This window comes from Manis pentadactyla, chromosome 1, assembly GCF_030020395.1.
Source record: "Manis pentadactyla isolate mManPen7 chromosome 1, mManPen7.hap1, whole genome shotgun sequence".
In the NCBI taxonomy this organism is placed as follows: Eukaryota; Metazoa; Chordata; class Mammalia; order Pholidota; family Manidae; genus Manis; species Manis pentadactyla.
The window spans coordinates 209073032-209091919 of NC_080019.1; positions in this window are offsets into that span (position 1 = coordinate 209073032).

An 18888-nucleotide genomic window follows, 5' to 3' on the forward strand; every position below is an offset into this window, starting at 1 on the left:
TAAAAAGCTTTGGTGCATGGTATAAAGTAGGAAATAATTATAAAATTTTATAAAATACATAAAATAAATACCTTATACACTTCTCCCTCAAATGGTGTAGTTCAGTATCACTTATAATATGAAGCCCATTTTTTACACTTAAAATCCTATTCCAATCTACTTCACAGGTTTTAGAATCACTTTATAATTGGACAGTTTTAAATGTTCATGTTCAAAATTTAATAAATACCTACCAGTTTTCAGGTGTAATATATATATATATATATATATATATATATATATATATATGTCATCTCATTAATTATTTATATCAACCCTATAAAAAAGTATCCTTCTGTAGGGAGATGGGGGAGAAAGACTCAGAAAAATTAAATTAGTCTGAACTAAGGTTCCTGGACCTTAACGTTATTGATATTTTGACCAAGATAATTCTTTGTTGTGGGGAACTAACCTCCTATGTGCACTGTAGAATGTTTAGCAGCACCCCAGGACTCTACATACTATAGGCCAGTAGCACCTCCTTCCCCGAACTGTGCAAACCAAAATGTTCCCATACACTGTCAATGTCCTCTGAGGGACAAAAATACCCTATTAGTTGAGAACCACTGGTCTAAACTCACACAGCAAAAAATATTCCAAAGTCAGTGTTTCTGTCTAGACACTTAACTCCTTCTCAAAGATAATGCCTTTATGGCTCAAGACCCGTTGTGTGTCATTAATTGCTGTGCCATTTCCAAAAAGTCATCATCTTTATTACATGATGCATTATCTCTTCCTGGTGAAACCAGGTAGTGCAAGTTAAGTTTTGTACTCATATGTGCGGGCCATGGGATACAAGTAGGAAACACCAGCTCTTGCCTTGCAAATGTACAGCACTGGTATAAACGAGAATGTTCACATGTATCCCCATTACCAATAAAACAGATGGCAGGGCTGTAATTTTCATCTCTAGATTTACAGCATAACATATTATTGGAGCTCCATGGTGCAATAATCTCCCGGTGTATGTGCCATTTTCCAAACTGGCATCAAGTTTCTTTATCATTATTAAAGCCTTCAAACACAATGACAATGATTAGATGTGCCTTTATCTTTCTGGCATTTTGTTTTTATCTTCTAAATGTTAGCCAGATTTCTGCTTCACAGATCCTTCTTTCTCAATTATCGGATTTCTCTTGGATCTGACATCTCATTACAAGTCAATTTTTCTCATTTCCTCATCACCTGCATCATCTTCATCTATCTTTTTAAAGTTTCCACTTTTGGGAGAGAGAATCCCCACATTCATTTGTTTTATTTTATTTTTCTACTCAGAGGTACTTGTCCCATCAATAAATTATTTCTTTCCTCACTCTGCAGGAGCTGAGTGCCCAGCAACCACCTACCCTGATCAGGTAATAACCATCTTAATAGGAACATCTATAGGCAGAGAGACAGATGATAGGTAGGTAGACAGAAAAATAATTAATTCCTAAAATAATAATAATTTAAAAAAAAAGAATTCTGAGTTGACATTTCCTTACAGGTAGTTTTCCTAGGCAAAAGTCATAATTGAGTAGAAATATCCTGGGGAGTCTCTTTCAACATGGAATTTAAAAGAAAACCAAAGTTAAAGCCAAAACCTCTGAGTTGACTATGATGTGTTCTGCCCTAAGGATGAGTTGTGCCAGGTCCAGGACATAAAAATAAAGACAACAACCTTCAGTTCTCTTGCTCCCCACAGCATGCCACAGGGGCCTGGAATATTCTGCAGCCCTGGTGACAAACTACCTAAGCATGAAAGTTTCCCACTTGGAAAAAAGGAAGGTTTGCTTTTTTCAAACTCTTTGCACAGTTTCGCAAGACTATGGATTCTTTCCTTTTAATTAATAGAAAAGCAAGCCCCTCAAAACTAGAAAAGGTATCATCTAATGCTCAGCTAGACAGAAGAAGGTGATCTTTTTTTCAAATATTACTTGAGGGATTTAGAAAGTTGACTAAACCTGGATACACCTGTTTAAAAACCTCCCTCTATTACCCCTACTTTTCTTCTTAAAGATTGATTTTTTGCTTCTAATAAGCATCGAGATCTCAAGAGCTCATGTGGGAACATTTTAAAACAATTGTTATGTATGTTTTAGGGCAGCGTTTCCTAAAACTCTGTCCTAAAATGAAGCTACAGAACAAAAGAACCAACCAACAAAACCCAGAAATACTCAGAAATACAGAAAACAAGTTGGTGGCAGCCAGAGGGTTGGGGGGGCAGGAATATTGCAAAATAGGTGAAGGGGACCAAGAGGTGCAAACTTCCAATGATAAGTCATAGGACAAAAGATACAGCAGAGGGAATATAGCCAATAATATTGCAATAACTCCATATGAAGACAGATGGCTAGACACTTATTGCGGTGAGCATTTTGTAGTGCATATGCGTGTGGAAACACCATGTTGTACACCTGAAACTAATATGTCAACTATACGTTAACATTTTTTTTAAAAGGCTGCATTTAAAAAAAGATCATTCCCAAACTGCTGAAAGCAAGTTTTGTCCTTCTCCCTTGCAGACCTAATCTATAAGAATTGCCTGGTGGTCCTCTCCATCCTCATGGACTTGTGTATTTAACAAATCCTCTGAGGTCTTGACATTTATAACCAGATTACAGTTTCACTGCTTTTAAGATTCCATGACTGCAAACAAAATTCCAGAACAGGGAATGAAGCTCCAGTAGTGCAGGGCCAGAGGAGATTTGCTGATCTCAGCTTTGGCCGAGTGCCGTGCCTAGCATATTGTCTGTCATCCAATGAATATCTGTTCAGTAATGAAACAATAGCATTAGCACAATATGATCAACAGCCGCAGCTGCATCTATTATTCATTCAGGTTAAGAAATAGGGTAGTGACTTCACATACTTATTTTGTGTCATTTCTATAATGATTTGTTTTCAAGAAAATAGTAGTACTGACTTTCATTTTATTATGTCAATAAACTGAAGCTTAAAGACGTTGTATCAACTTAAACCAAGACTGTCAATTTCTAAAATGTGTGCTCTACTATACTCCACTGCTACTCTGTGTCTCCCTTCCTGCTTTCCTTCCACAAACATTTATTGAGTGCCTATATGTTCTAAGTGATGGAAATACAGCAATACAAAGAGACAAATAGTCCCTGTCCTGTGGAACCTAAATTCTTACGTGGAGGGAAAGTACCCACAGAGCATAATAAATATATATGTTATGTAGTATGTTACGAGGTATCAGCATTATGAAATAAATCTGGAGCAGGGAAGGGAAATGAAGAATATGTGAAGAGATAATAACATTATAAATTAATTGGCCAGCATAAACATATTAAAATAGTGACATCTTAACAAAGACTTCAAGAGAGAGAGAGAGGAAGGCATGAAGGTATCTTCCTGAGATGCAAGGTTACCTAGAGAAAGCAAACACTTAAGGTCTCAGCACTCAATTCCCATGGCAAGGGAGACTATGCCCTAGAATTTCAGATTCATGTGACTAAACCAGACACATCAAAATGAAAATTTATGTCACTTATTTCCTAACCATGGCAAAAATTTATCACATACCATCCTACTTTTCCCCCTCTCCTGCTTCATTTTTCTCTACAAAATTCATACCATTTGATATCCTGTACATTTTACCTATTTGCTTAATTTCATTCTGTACCATTATAACATGAATGCAATTAGGGTGTGAATTTATGTCCATTTTGTTCACACATTTCTTCAGTTACCCAGAAGACTGCCTGACATATAATAGACCCTCAATAAATATTATTGAGTAAATGAATCCCAAATAAAAGAATTGACAGTTTCAGATATAGTTGAATAGCTCCCATGAAATGAGCTCACAGTTTGAAAAGGCATGCCATTCTATGGATGCTCTGTTAAGGAAACAAAAAGTCTTCCTTGTACTGTCTTAAAGAGATGGTGAGAAGTGAGAATGTGCCCAACCCATGAGGAAATGTGGACACAGCTCTGTCTTCGTGTGCTGTCTAATCAGTAAATGGTTTCTTTCATCATTGCGTGCATTCCTCATTGTCCCCATTTTGGTAAGCAGAAACTTCCATCACTCACTCAGGAATCTGAAAACCGAAGGGATTGGGAGTCAAATCAAAGCATGAGCCCCAGGAGCAGCAGCTGGAGAGCATCTTCATCCCCAGCGCCCGGCTCCACGGCCAGATCAAAGTGAGCACTGGAAAGATGGCTGAATGGGTCTGCATTTCTCCATGGCCAGGGATAAGCCTTGATATCCCACTGGCTTAATTAAATTAACATTTATTTCTGGCCACATAAATTGAGCTATGGAATAGATGGTTTACTTGCATCTTATAGCTCAGAGATGTCTGTCATATGTAAAATAATGGGATTGATAGTATAGATCTCTTCTGGCTTCTTTTCCAGCACCCGTTTTTCCCAGTGTCTTTCAGCACTTCTGTTTGTAGAGAAGCCATGTAGTTTGAGTGATACAGGCTGTACTGCTAAACAAAGGGGCAAACTCTGATTTGACTAAAGCAAATCAATGCATTCCATCTTCTTGTGATGGAACACATAAAGAACCTGAAAATGAAACACATATTGTAAACAGAGAATGGGATAATAGAAAGTGATGCAGATCTTAATGAGATTTTGGAGCCAGTAGATCAAGCCTTACCTGAAGCTTGCCTTATACTCATACCATTAGTTTATAGAGACTATGAATTTTCTTTCTGCTTAAGTGAGTTTGAGACATGTTTTCTGTTTCTTGCAGCAGAAAGAATCCTAATACAGGTGATCTAATTGATAGAATCTCCAAAATCCCTTTCAGCTCTAAAGTTCTATGCCTCTGTTTATCTTCTGATTGAGGATTATTCAGAATTAAAAGCAAAATAAACTGAGGAGGGCTGCTGAAGACAGAGCAAGAGTACTCCAGAGAAATGGCCAAGGTGAGGAAACATTGGCAGAAAGCCCTTGCAAAGGCACATTCATTTGAATGGAACTCATTTATGTTCGGCTCATGCCTTCAGTATTTTACAACTGTAATGGCAAGTAAATAAAAAGAAATTGTTTCTGTCAGCTTACCACTTCTTTTATCATAAGTGGTAGAAGTGGAGGTGCCCAAACTTCTAAAAAATATATAAAGGTCAACCAAGGCTCCCATATCACCTTCGCCAAGGAGCAAAATGAGTTTGCATTTTCAAAGTGGGATATTACATTTTGTTAATATTAGTCAACAGATTCAGTAATACCATGACTTCTAATACGTTTAAAAGTACATTTCAATTGCACTTCACAATGATGTTTGCATTTTAGATAAAGACACTAAAGTGTCTTCCTTGCTTGACTGAGTTGCATCATACAACTGGGGGACAGGAGGTGCTTGTCTTTCTGTGTGCTTAGGTGCTAATAACACCATAGCCCAAAACCTCCTAGAACGCTGTCAAAGACAGAACTCGATGTTCACTGAAGCTCTCTCTTTTCCTCAGTCTAATTTCAGATTCAGATTTTTATTTATTTTTATTAAGCCATTTCTCTTGAAACCTTTTTATTAGTTCACTGTTATGCATTCAATTTGAATTAAATAAAATTAAATTCTGATTACTAAATTATTTTAATTCACAAAGAAACATCTGACAACCTTGAAGGAAGAACACACTGGAAAAATGCAGTGTGTGACCACTGAATGTACTGCTTAGAAAATAAACTCTGAAGCCAATTTTCAAAAGTGGATTCTACTACTTACGTATGACTGAAGATAAGTTATTTTGTCCCTCTAGGCTATATTTCCATTATTTGTAAAACAGGGATGGTAATAATAGTGGCACAAAGGGCTGTTATGAGGATAAAATGTGTTAATGCATGTAAATGCTTAGAACAGTACTTGGTACAGCTATTGCTATTTTGGCTCCTGAGACCACATTTCCACTTGTGGTAGACTTTTGTAAATTTACTTCAGTTAAATAAAATACAATTATTATGAGAAAAATGTTAAGTGGACACTCATACACTGGTACATATTAATGAAAATATCAGGTGCTATCTTGTTCTAAAAGGAAAGAATGGAAAGAATGAAAGGGAGGTAGAATCTGAAGAACAAATATTAAAGGATGATATGGAATTCAAAAAAAGGTATGTATTTTATGACTCAGGATATAAAACACATTCCAGGAATGAAAAAACAAAAATAATTTCAAATCTAGATGTCTTATAGAGAAACTTCAGAGTACTTCATCAATCTTAAAAAAAAAGTCAGAGAAAATAGAGTTGAATTTCAAAAGCAAGAAAACTTAACTCATCTGAGACTCTATCGTACCCCTATGCCAGACACTTTATAAATCTGCAACACCCATTTGATGGTACCAACAATGATGAAAATAGATTCAGAAACAGTTTAGGTAAAACATCAGGCTCACTACCTGGAGAGAGTGAAGAAAGAATGGTCAGTAGGATTAAATGCTACCCAGCAGTCAAATAAGTTTGAAAGTAAAAAGAAGCCATTAGACTTATTCTTTAGACAGATGTGGTTTAGATTTAGATTCCTTCTGTATGTCAGGTCCTACTGCAAATGTGGAACATAAACACGAGTAAGGTACAGCCACTGCCATTTGGGTATCTATGGTTTATAAAGAGAAGTGTGCAATAAAATGATGGGATGAGTACTGTAAGTACAACACACTTTTTTTTTATCAGGAGTATTATACCACAACAAATTTCTACAAAACATTACCTTACCCAACAAGCCTACCTTTTACATACCTATCTTTCTGGGTAAAATATTTAGGGCACACATTATATACTTCTGATTTGAAGAAAAGTAAAATCAGGTAGAAATTTCTCTTTCATCATATTATTTCCTAGGTAATAGTATTTGTAGACAGTGAACTTTGAGGATATACCTGTAATTTCTACTATGCTTATTTTAAGTTTAACAGATAGTTTGTCTTATGTATATATAGTCTAATCCTATGGTAAGTCAGGGTAAGTAATACATTTTCTGGAAGTAGATTTATAAGAAATAAAAAGGAAAGAATTTGAACTGTTCTCAAATTTCTCAGTTTCCCAGGCGCTTATACTTCTATGTCTGAATTGATAAGTATAGATCTTATAACACTAAAAGTGAAAAAAGAATCAAAACTCACAACTAGGGATATTCTGTGTTTTTGATGTTTTATATAAAGTCATAAAATCTTCACCGTTTGGCCATTAGACTAACAAGCACTTTATTAACAAAAACGTATTTTTAATCTCCAACTTTTAATTTGAAAAATTATCCCAGTTATCTCAAACCATCCAGTACAGTGAATAACTTACCTTTTCCCCTTAAAATTTCATGTTCTAGCTACCTCTTTGCTTCATTTTAAGGCTGTCCAATATGTTAGCATAGTTATTCAAATTTTTCAACATTTGTAAGTGGGCTGAAGATAAAATATTAGGCAAGTAAATGATAATATGGAGTTCTTCTGAAATAAATCAAGTAAGCCCCAATATTCATAAATATTTTTTTCTTTTTTTATTGGATGAATATATAGAAGATCAGTTGAAGTCTCTGAAAAGAGATTTCACACAGATTACCTTTCTATGGGTCCAGTTAAGGAACTATAAACCATGGAACCACAACCAACCAATCAAGAGGGAAAGAGAGCTAAAAGACAAGAATATAAAAACGTGAACAGTCATTTTTATCTTTGTAAGTAAGATTGGTTAATGTGAATGGGAATAAAGTCCCAAGTATGGTCATGAGCCAGTTACTTTATATAAGTTCAATGTTGGGAGCTGTCCTGCCACTCTACACCACCAAAAGACATGAATATACAGTACTGATAAAGTATTGGGTTAAAGTGTGCATAATAGGTAGCCACTAGTCATAATTTAAAAAACAAAAAGAAATTCACAAGTCCTGTGCTGTGAATTCATTAATTCAGAAAATAATTATTCCATTGGGGCTCACTTACATTTTAATTCTGCTAAATTCTACACAATGATTCCTAGTAGTAAAGTGAGCTTGAAGAGCAACATTATGCAAAAAACTCAATATTCTCCATTACAATGATTGTAGAAAGAACAGAATTATGTGTAGTCAGCAGTATATTAAGGGACTAAAGTCAGTGGATTTGTTTGTTTCTTCACTTTTGAGAGCATACCATGTGGGAGATACTATGTGAATAAAACATCATTGCAAATGGGTACTAACATAGTAGAAAAAACAGCCGTCCAGGTAAATACCATAAGGTAGATAATGATATTGCCTAGGTTATGTGATTGTGCCCCAAATTTCACTTGTTCTTGAATCCACAGCTTTGCCATAGCCTCATCTTGGAGCCATGTGACTTTGGACTCCTGACTTTGCACTTGGTCTGAGAACCACTTTGGCCAGAGATCTATGGGCAGAAATGATAGTATGACAATTCGGACAACAGGCTTCAGGAGCTCTTTTATGTTTCTACTTGCCTTCTTGTGCCTCATTTAGAACAATATTTGGATGGTGATTCAGTCATCATCATGAGAACTACATGCAATAGTTAACCTGATAGGGCAGGAAGAGGAAGAGGAAGGTTACTTTTCTGACCTATAGACCTGCAGTGAGAAGAAAAGCTGTCTAGACCAACCAAAGCCCAACCAATGCACTAATACATGAACAATAATAAATGATTATGGTTTTAATTAACTGAGTATTGAGGAAGTTTGTTATGCAGTATTATTTTCACAAAATCTAACCAATACTATGCACATGCACAAAAAAATTACACACAAATATAAACAATTACATCCACCCAGGGAGGGGATTGCATGTGGCTTTGCTTTTAATGCTGGACAGATGGAACTTTGCTATTTTGAAAATGGTAAAGAATGGGTGTTTCATGTTTGAAAACAAATATGTAAGAAAACATATGGGAAACAGAATATCTAGGCCTTTGCAGTCATAGGAAGCAGCCTAGGTATAACATGCTTTCAGCATAATTCTCTGGCCCCACAGGTGGGTTGTGTGGCTTCCTTGTTCACCAGTTTATGAAATGAGGCTGCAAGGAGGAGAGAATTGGGAAGGGTCTGGGATAGCTTTTCTCTTTTTTCCTGCCCTGATGACCTAGAATGGTAGTTTACCCCCGAGTCATGTCCGTGGGATCTGTACTGTACTGGGATGGCTGGAAAGAGAGAAACAGATGGTTCCAAGATTAAGTTGTAGATCTGTCAGAGTGACAGAAAGTCTCTCATACATTGCATATTAACATGTTGTTATGGCATTAATGGTAAATTAAATCATATTATATGGTAATAAAATGATTTTCAAAAAGTCAATTTATAAACTATTTTGTAGAGACTTTTAACACCAGGTATGATTCACTAGGTCACTGGTTTGAATGGATGAATATCTTCCAGGGAGTCACTAAGAGCTCACAGGATTCTCTTAGCAATTCATGTATAATTATGTCATTAAGGTAAATATGATGATAATGGTAACATTAAATTACAGGAAACTGCTTTTGTAAATAATTTTCAATTAACTTACATTGGGTCTATTATGACTTACGCTAATTTTTTAGACAAAATGCTTACACAGAGGTATCTAGCTTTAAGTTGCAGTGAATTTCATAATATCATTAACACAACATTTTATTTGTATGATGTAACACCTTTAATGAGAATGTTGTTCAAACAAGACCTTAGATCCTCCTGTGTACAGCTGTACACTGACAGTAAATTAGGCACTTTGGACATTTTTCTCTTTTTAGGTTGTTATCAAATTAGGGAGTTTGAGGAAACAGTCTCATTTATTTGTAACAAGGTGTAAATAAAATTGGCGTAAAATTTCAAATGTCATTTTGGCCACCCTTATCCATTTTCTTCTTTCTCCATGGTAGGAAGAAGGAAGATAATTCTTATCTTGACTATGGAGGACACTTTTCATATAGGAATTTTATCTCCAGCATTAAGAAAAAAAAGGAAGATGCATCCCCACCCCAAGCAACAACACACCAGCCACCACCCGCAACCAGTGAGAAACCAAAACTCTTTTTCTACTACAATGAATTTTTGCCAGAAAAAATCCTCCCCGATTTCCTTCTAAAACCTAATGACAGCTGACCTTCCCTTTTATCTCTTTAGACTTGCCTATTGTTTGCTGTAAATTGCTTGTTCTGATTTGCAATTCCTTTGTTATTCCCTAACATAATCATTTTACTAGTAAAACACTATTTTATTTTCAAGGTTCACATAACCTTTTGGGATTGGCCTTTTTCATTCAGAATTAATTTCCTGGAGAATTATCTAAATTGCTATTTATGTTAATAAATCTTTCCTTCTACTACTATGTAGTATTCTACAGAATGTATGTACCACAGATTTTTTTAACCACTCACCTGTTGAAGGACATGTGAGCTGTTTTCAGTTTGGGGCTATTACAAATTAAGCTGCGATGAATATTTGTAACAGACTTTAGTATGAACATAAATTTTCATTTCACTAGGACAAATGCCAAGAATACAAACATTGGATTGTATGGTTACATGCTTAGTTTTATAAGAAACTGACACTGTTTTCTCCAGAATGGCTGTACCATTTTGCATTCCCACCAGCAATATATGAGTGATCCAGTTTCTTGGCATTCTTGCCAACATTTGCTGTTATCACATTTTTTTCACTGTAGACATTCTGTTGAGTATGTAGTAATATTTCATTGTGGTTTTGATTTGCATTTTCCTGATAGCTAAGGATGGTGGCCATCTTTTCATTTTCTTAATTTGTTCTTATTTGCCATATGTATGCCTCCTTCAGCATAAATGTTTCAATATTCTAAAATTGTTTTGTTGTTTCCTAATGTTCAGTTTAAGAGTTCTTCACATATTCTAGATACTAGGCCTTTGTCAGATATGTGTTCTGCAAATATTTCCTCCCTTTTCTTTTCATCCTCTTCATATAACTTTCCTAGAGCAAAGCTTTTAATTTTAATGGGGTCCAATATATGAATTTTTCTTTTGATTCAATGTATGATTTTTTTTCTTGTGATTTTGTTGCCAAGTCTATGAACTCTTTGCCAACACTAAAACCTGAATATTTTCTCCTGTTCCTAAAAGGCTTTATATTTTGTGTTTTATACTTAAATTCATGATCCATTTTTTGTTCACTTTTAGATAAAGTGTGACACTTAGGTTGAGGTTTATGATTTTTGTCTATGGATGCCCGCTTACACTAACACCATTTGTTTAAAAGGTTATCCATCCTCCATTAATTTGCTTTTGCACCTGTATCAAAAATCAGCTGGACATATTTGTGTGGGACTATTTCTGGATTCTTTATTCTATTCTGTTGATCTATGCATTAATCCCTCTGCTAATACCACATTGCCTTGAATACTATAGTTACATAGTGGCTCTAAATAGCAGGTAGAATGATTCCTCCTACTTTCTTCTTCGTTCAAGACTGTCTTACCTATTCTAGGATCTGCACCTTTCCATATACATTTTAGAAGAAGCTTGTCTATGACTATTAAAAAAAACTTGTTGAGATTGCATTAAGCCTATAAATAAACTTGAGGATAACTAATATCTTTACTATGGTGAGGCCCCTAATTCTCAGAGGATATCTCTTCATTTATTTAGATCTTCTTTGATTTCTTTTAACAACATTTGCAATAATCAGCATATAGAACCTATACATATTTTAAGATATATCTAAGGACTTCTTTATCTTTACATGATAATAAATGGTACTGAGTTTTTAATTTCAATTTCTACATGGCCATTGTTAGTATATAGAAATATGATTGATTTGTATGTGTTGATCTTCTATCCTGAAACCTTGATGAACTAACTTATTAATTCTAGGTTTTTTGTAGGTTATTCGAAATTTTCTATGTAGACAATCACATCATTTGCAAACAGAGGCACTTTTATATACCCCTTTCTTATCTTTATGTCTTACTGCAGTGGCTAGAACTTGCAGTACTGTACTGAATAACAGTGGTGAGAGTGGATATCCTTGCCTTGTTCCCAATCTTAAAGGAAAAGCATTCAGTCTTTCACCATTAAGTATTGTTAGCTGTAGGTGCTTTATAGTTATTCTTTGTCAAACTGAATTACTCTTGTGTTCCTAACTTGCTAGTCTTTTACATGAATTGGTGTTGAATTTCATCAAATGTTTTTCTCTTTGTCAACTAATAAATAAGATCATGTAATTTTTCTTCAGTTTGTTGATATGGTGAATTACATTGACTGATTCTTCTTTTCAAATTCTTCTTTCTCTTGCTCTGTTTCTGCTTGTTTATGTCTGGTTTTTTTTCTTTCTGTTGTTCAAACTGGGTGAATTATATTGATTTGTTCTCATGTTTATTGAGTCTATCCTCTATTATGTCTACTCTACTAAGTCTACCCAGTGAATTTTTTATTTCTGGTATTGTAGTTTTCCTTTTATGACTTACATTTTTTTTTTAAATCACAATCATTTCTATGTTTGGGGGGAGATTTTTTTTCTTTTTTCTTTTCCATTTGTTTCCAGAAAATTTGTAATTGATTGTTGGGGATTTTTTTTTTTTTTGAGAGGGCATCTCTCATATTTATTGATCAAATGGTTGTTAACAATAATAAAATTCTGTATAGGGGACTCAATGCACAATAATTAATTAACCCCAAGCCTAATTCTCAACAGTCTCCAATCAATCTGTTGGGGATTTTTATGACAGCTGCTTTAAAATTCTCAAAGAGGTAATTCCAACACCTGATGCGTCTCAGTGATGATGCCTGTCATTTGATTCTTTTTTTTTACTCATGTTTTTATTTATTGGTTCCTAGGATAAGGGATGATTTTTTTATTATATTCTGGACATGTTGTCTGTTGTGTTAGGAGGTTCTGGATCCTATTTCATTATTCATTTGAGCAGGAAGTCACTCTGTTTGGCTATAACATGCTGGTCCCAGTCTACTCTGCAGGCTGGGGTTCCTTAGTAGTTTTATTTTCAAAGCCTTTGTGGTTTCACTCTCGTTTTCTTATTACTTTGATCTGATGCTCTTGGGGCTCCCACTGCCTCTTGGTGTTGCTGCCTGAGGAGCCTAAGTGGTTTACTCAGCCAGGACCACTAGGTGTCTCCTGGTGTGGAAAAGGATTCCCAGGTACAGCAGAGAAAGACATTCCCTGGCCAAATGCCCCTTTGTGGTCGAAAACTCTTACCGGTGCTCCACCACCTTCAGTTCCCCCATTGCCTCTGCTCTGGGTAGAAGAGGAGAGTCTCAGGACCACAGAGACAAAGAGACCTTGTGGGTCAGGACACCCTCCTTGGCTGCATCCCTCCTGCCAGTTCTGTCTGAGTGCAAGAGGGAAATCTCAGGTCTCCAGGGGCAACCTTGTTGAGAATTTGCTACAGCAGGATTCCCCTACTGGGGAATCTCAGACCAGAAGATGGGATATGACACGCCCTAACACACTTTCCCTGGTGTGGCAGGGAGAGGGTGTCTCGGGCTCATGGTGACAAGACGGCTTCTTGAACCAGTCTGCTTCTTGTGATCTTTTACAGTTTCAGAATTTCTCTGGGGAAGGGAGTCTCCGGTCTGGTGAGAAAGAGACTGTTTCCCTGGTTGCTTATTGCTAGGCACGTCTAATTTTTACTTTTTTGCTAATCATACTAGATTTCCTTGGGTCTGTGGTTGAGTCTGGGTGGAGAATGGGATACCTGGGTTCCTTTCAGTTGTTAGTTTGGAAGTCAGGAGATGCTGAATCTAAGTTCCCTTCTTATGTTGAATGGGGTGGAGGGGGGGTCATAAGACACTCCATGGCTGCATTTATCCTCCAGTCCTGGGATCCTTAGCCAGTTCACCTTCTTACCACCTTTCAGAAATCTTCCTTGGTTGCTTCTTATGCTATTTCTAGGGTTTATAATTGTATTTAGTTGTGCTTGAAATTTTTCACTTAGGGGAAGTACAGGAAGAAATGATTCTACACCATTTTGTCCTGACCTTAATAAATCCATAATATACTTTTCAAAAATATTTTTCCAGTCTGAAAATTGTTCTGAGTACTTAAAATTGAACATCAATAAATGACACATAAGTTGGATAGGAAACACTACGCAGTGCCGGCTTTCTCCACTCACTGCCATCATATTTTACTGTTGTCAAGACAAAGAGATATTCATATTATTAAAACCACAATGAAGAATCTTAAAATTCTTTACAAAAAGCAGGTTATTTTGTCCCTGTGTAACTGTGTATGCATTTTTTCTCCCAGATGTGCAAGGCAATAAATTCAGACAAAAGAAGAAAAAAAAACCCACATGAACTTGCTTGTGTAACAAGTTAATGTGATATACAAAATACACCACAATTGATCTCCAATAGGTTCTTCACAATGGTACAAAGGTCATATCAAAGGGTGGGCAAAGGGTTTGTTTGTGATTATACAGAGGATCAAAGCCTAATTTGGCTACCCAGAAAACGAATTAAGATACGATATGAAGAAGAACTTTCAACATCAACATCCTCTGGAAGAGTCATTCCAGAAGATGATCATCAAAAAATTTCAACAAAGATCCTGGCACTGTTGCAGTTGTAGCTGCATTCATCCCACCAGTTCCTGGACTTGCCATTGGAATGAAGAAGGAGATATCTAAGTTGGCCTGTGCATACAGTAAAACAACAAATTTGACTGGATCTATACTGTCAGAACTTAACCAAGAATTAGGAGAAGTGCAAGTTGCAGTGCTCCAAAATCATGCGACTATAGACTATCTAATGTTAAAAGAACATATGGGATGTGAACAGTTCCCAGGAATGTGTTGTTTTAATTTGTCTGATTTTTCTCAAACTATTCAAATTCAGTTAGACAATATCCATCATATCATTGATAAGTTTTCACAAATGCCTAGGGTACCTAACTGGTTTTCTTGGTTTCACTGGATATGGCTGGTAATTGTAGGTCTGCTTTTGTTATGTAGCTGTATTCCTATTATGTTAATGTGTGTGCGCAATTTAATTAGTAGTTTAAAACCTATACATGCTTATGTTACTCTACAAGAAGATATGTCAAAGAAATAATCAATCTTCCCATGTTTTCTTCCGTCTGCTACTTCAATAGCTTTTCTTCTTCCTTCCTAATTACAACCCTTTAGTAGAATTCGTGCCTCATATTGAAAATTACCGAGTATTATAATTCTTCCAAGTGGTAAAGATACCTCAAGACAAATGCTGGGCATAGAAGCCACAGGGCATAAATCTGCAAAGAAGTAAAAAGCTAACCTTTTCAAACAATAAGGCTTCTCTTTCACTTACCAACTTTACATTTCCCTGTATGGCCCCGGAAGATGACTGGTTAGCCAGAGACGGGTAAGATTCCTCAAGGGAGGAACAACCTAAGACAGGCACAGTTGCAGGGGGGCCATCAGGTGAGAAATTGGGGATCAACAGAGGTGAGGCTTAGAACCTCACCCCCCCGTTTTGAGAGAAATCTTCTGCATCCGTGGATGTTTTGTTGCCCTTGTCTAGCTTGGATTAATACTTAGTCTATAAGCACAGACCTGATCATCTGCATTTGCCCTCTTACAGCACTAAATTATGTTTTCTACCTTTACCTTGCATCTACCTACCACTTCAGCATTTTATTTAAAATAATAATAATAATAATAATAATAATAATAATAAGGGAGAAATGTGGGATTCACATATAAATCAAGTATAAAAATCAAACGAATAATCCTATCTGACTTGATTGTTTATAGTTCATGATCCGTGATCAAAACCGAAAGTTTCTGTGATATGACTGCCCTTGCACTGTTCACCATGTAAGAACTTATTCGCTATGTAAGAACTTGTTCACCATGTAAGAACTTGTTCGTTATGCTTCAGAAGATTGGAGACTGTTGAGAAATAGGCTTGGGGTTGATTAATGACTGTGCATTGAGTCCCCTATACAGAATTTTATTGTTGTTAACAACCATTTGATCAATAAATATGAGAGATGCCCTCTCAAAAAAAAAAAATACACCACAATTAATTTCTATATTGCTGCCAATTCTGACTGACTCTAAAAGATGGCCAAATCTAAGCAACTAGAAAGTTTCATTTCAGAGCAATACCTGAAAGGGCTTGTAATGTTATGTGCAGCAATGTGAGTAAAGGTGGCGGCAAAGATAGTTTCATAGTCCCAGGGAGCCTGAGGCTTCAGAGGTGGCATACATGACCCTACAAACCTGCACTTTAATACATATATGCAAATATTTAAGTCAGAACCTAGGTATTTTATAGAATGCATCCGACTGCACTGAATAATGGATCCCAAGAGATGGCAGGTACAAATGCCCAGAATCTTTGAACATGTTACATGACAGAAGGGACTTTGCATATGTGATTAGATCAAGAATCTTGGGATGGAGTGGTTATGCTAGATTCTCAGGATGGGCCCAATGTAACCACAGGGGTGTTCATAAGAGGCATACAGGAAGATCAGATTCACAGAAGATACCACAGAAGCAGAGGTTGGACAAGCCAAGAAAAGCAGGTGGCTTCTAAAAGCTGGAAATTCAAGGAAATAGATTCTCCTCTACAGTGTCCGACGGATCACAGCCTTGCTGACATCTTGATTTTAGAACTTCTGCTCTCCAGAACTCTTAAGAAAATAGATTTATCTTGTTTCATGCCACTAAATTTGTGGTAATGTGTTGCAGCAGCAATAAAAAATCATGTTTACTGTACAGTTTCATCAAATCTTCATTTCCATTCCCTTTCCCATAACCCTACTGCTCTTTTATCTAACAAATGACAAATGACAGGAAAAACATCTGTTTTCTGGAGTTAGTTTTGGAAACCATATTTCTACTTCAAAATCCTCCACATAGGAGGTTTTTAGATCAGGGGGATTTGTCTGAGTGTGCGTGTATGAGTGAGTTGAAAAAATGGTTCTACTGATTACCTTTGTACACACAAACACACATATATACATATAGAACACATTTATAAATCCTTCTTATAAGCTTTATGCAGGGAGAACTTTTTCTTTATTTTTTTTTCCAATTCATCACTGGATTTCCAGTACTCAGCAAAATGAACATTTGTTGAAAAATGAAAGATTAATTTAAATCAAAATACAGACTATTATACCCTCTCCTGGGTTAGCAGGACTAGGTGTCTTTGAGCTCACTCACCAGCTAAATCTAGTTTTTATTTTTTATATTGAATTATCTCAGGTTAACTCTGTATGTGGTTTCTAACTCAGAATTGCAGTCTAATGCATATGGCTTTTTTGGAGGCCTTTAAAATTTTTAATTTAGCTACATGCATACTGCTGACAACTTTCACTTGGTTGTGGTAATCAAAACAGAGACAGATCCATGTTAAGGAAAACATGATGAGTAATTTCCTCTTTAATTTGCCAAAACAGCAGCTCAGAAGGGAGCCAGATAGGATGGGATACATCCCAATGTTTTTTTAGGAGGGAGGGATTAAAAATTCAATATGGAATACATAATGAAAAATTGATAGAAATCAAATCCCATTACATACAAACCTTTAGGGCATCTGGAGTGTTTGCTGTGATCAAAGTTCATCATGAAAGCATAGCTGGAGATCACAATCCCAGATGGAAAGAAGCTAAGCTAATATCACCCTCTCTGGTGAATTTACAAACTTAAAAGATTACATTTTAATGCCTAAGGAAGGGAAGGGTTTTATATATAAGTGTGCATCTTTCATCCTCTTTCCCCTCTTCAAGCTCCTAGATTATTTTAGGCAGACTCATTGCCCTTTGCTTTGGGTTTTGGTGAATCCAAATCTTTTTTCCTAGACCAGTTCTTAGAATGTCTGAATTGAGGGGAAAGAGGAACTGGGAGGTGAGAAACAACTATAACTTAATGAAATGCAACATGTATTGTTAAATACTATATTTAGTATTATTTTCTTCAACATCTTTTACATTGACACTAGAAGCATTTACCAAAAAAAAGAGAGTGAGAAATGAAAGAGAAACAAAAAATAAAAGGCATTTGTAGAGACTATTATGGTCAAATGATAAAGTACTTTTGTATTTAGTTCTCATCTTAATTATATTTTTAAAAGAAGGATTACAACTACTGAGGATATAAAGTCATTTATCTACTCTTTTTAAAAATTCAATCAATTTTGATCTTATTAATATATATAATAATATCACACATAAAGCATTCTGGAATATCTTCCCAATTATGGTGACAGATTTTAAATTAAAATTTCATAGAGTATTATTCTGCATTAAGATGAATATTGCAAAATGTTTTGCCTACGGTATTGCAGGTTGCTTTTGATTTTCCTCAGACATTAGTAGTACCATGTCTTCTTTTTCTGCCTTTCCTTCAGTGGCTTCCTGGGATATTCAGATCAAGCAAAAAACAATTTTACATACCATTCAAGGCTTTTCCTGTTTCGTTTCTTCCTCCCTTCCTTCTTTTCCACTACTTTCATCTCCCTCTCTCTCAATCACTCTCCAGTTACATATTAAGTCCTTGCTGGTGTCTAAGTGCTGATGACTATAGGCCTATCAGAGCCTCTGCTCTCACGAAGTTCCTGTAATGAGGAAGGATATTTAATAGAACGAGCAATACTAGGCTTAACCTAGGGACATGCAAATACAGGAGATAAGAGCATGATTTCCAGAACTGAGTTTCAGTCTTGACTTCCTAACTAGCAAGTGCCTGATTTCTGATGAGTTACTTAATCTCCCTGAGGCTGTATATTTTTCATCTACAGACAAGAGATAATAATATAATGATGATGATGATGATAAAGGAAAATGATAGTAATACTCTACAGTTTCACCAAGACTACTTTTAACTATACAAATATATTAAAATATCAATAAATGCTTACTGCTATAATTATTATTATTACTGTTATATTTAGGGGTTGGGCTAAATAATATGTGTGTGCTTAAGGAGTTCAGCTCTATTTGATGACTATCAACCTC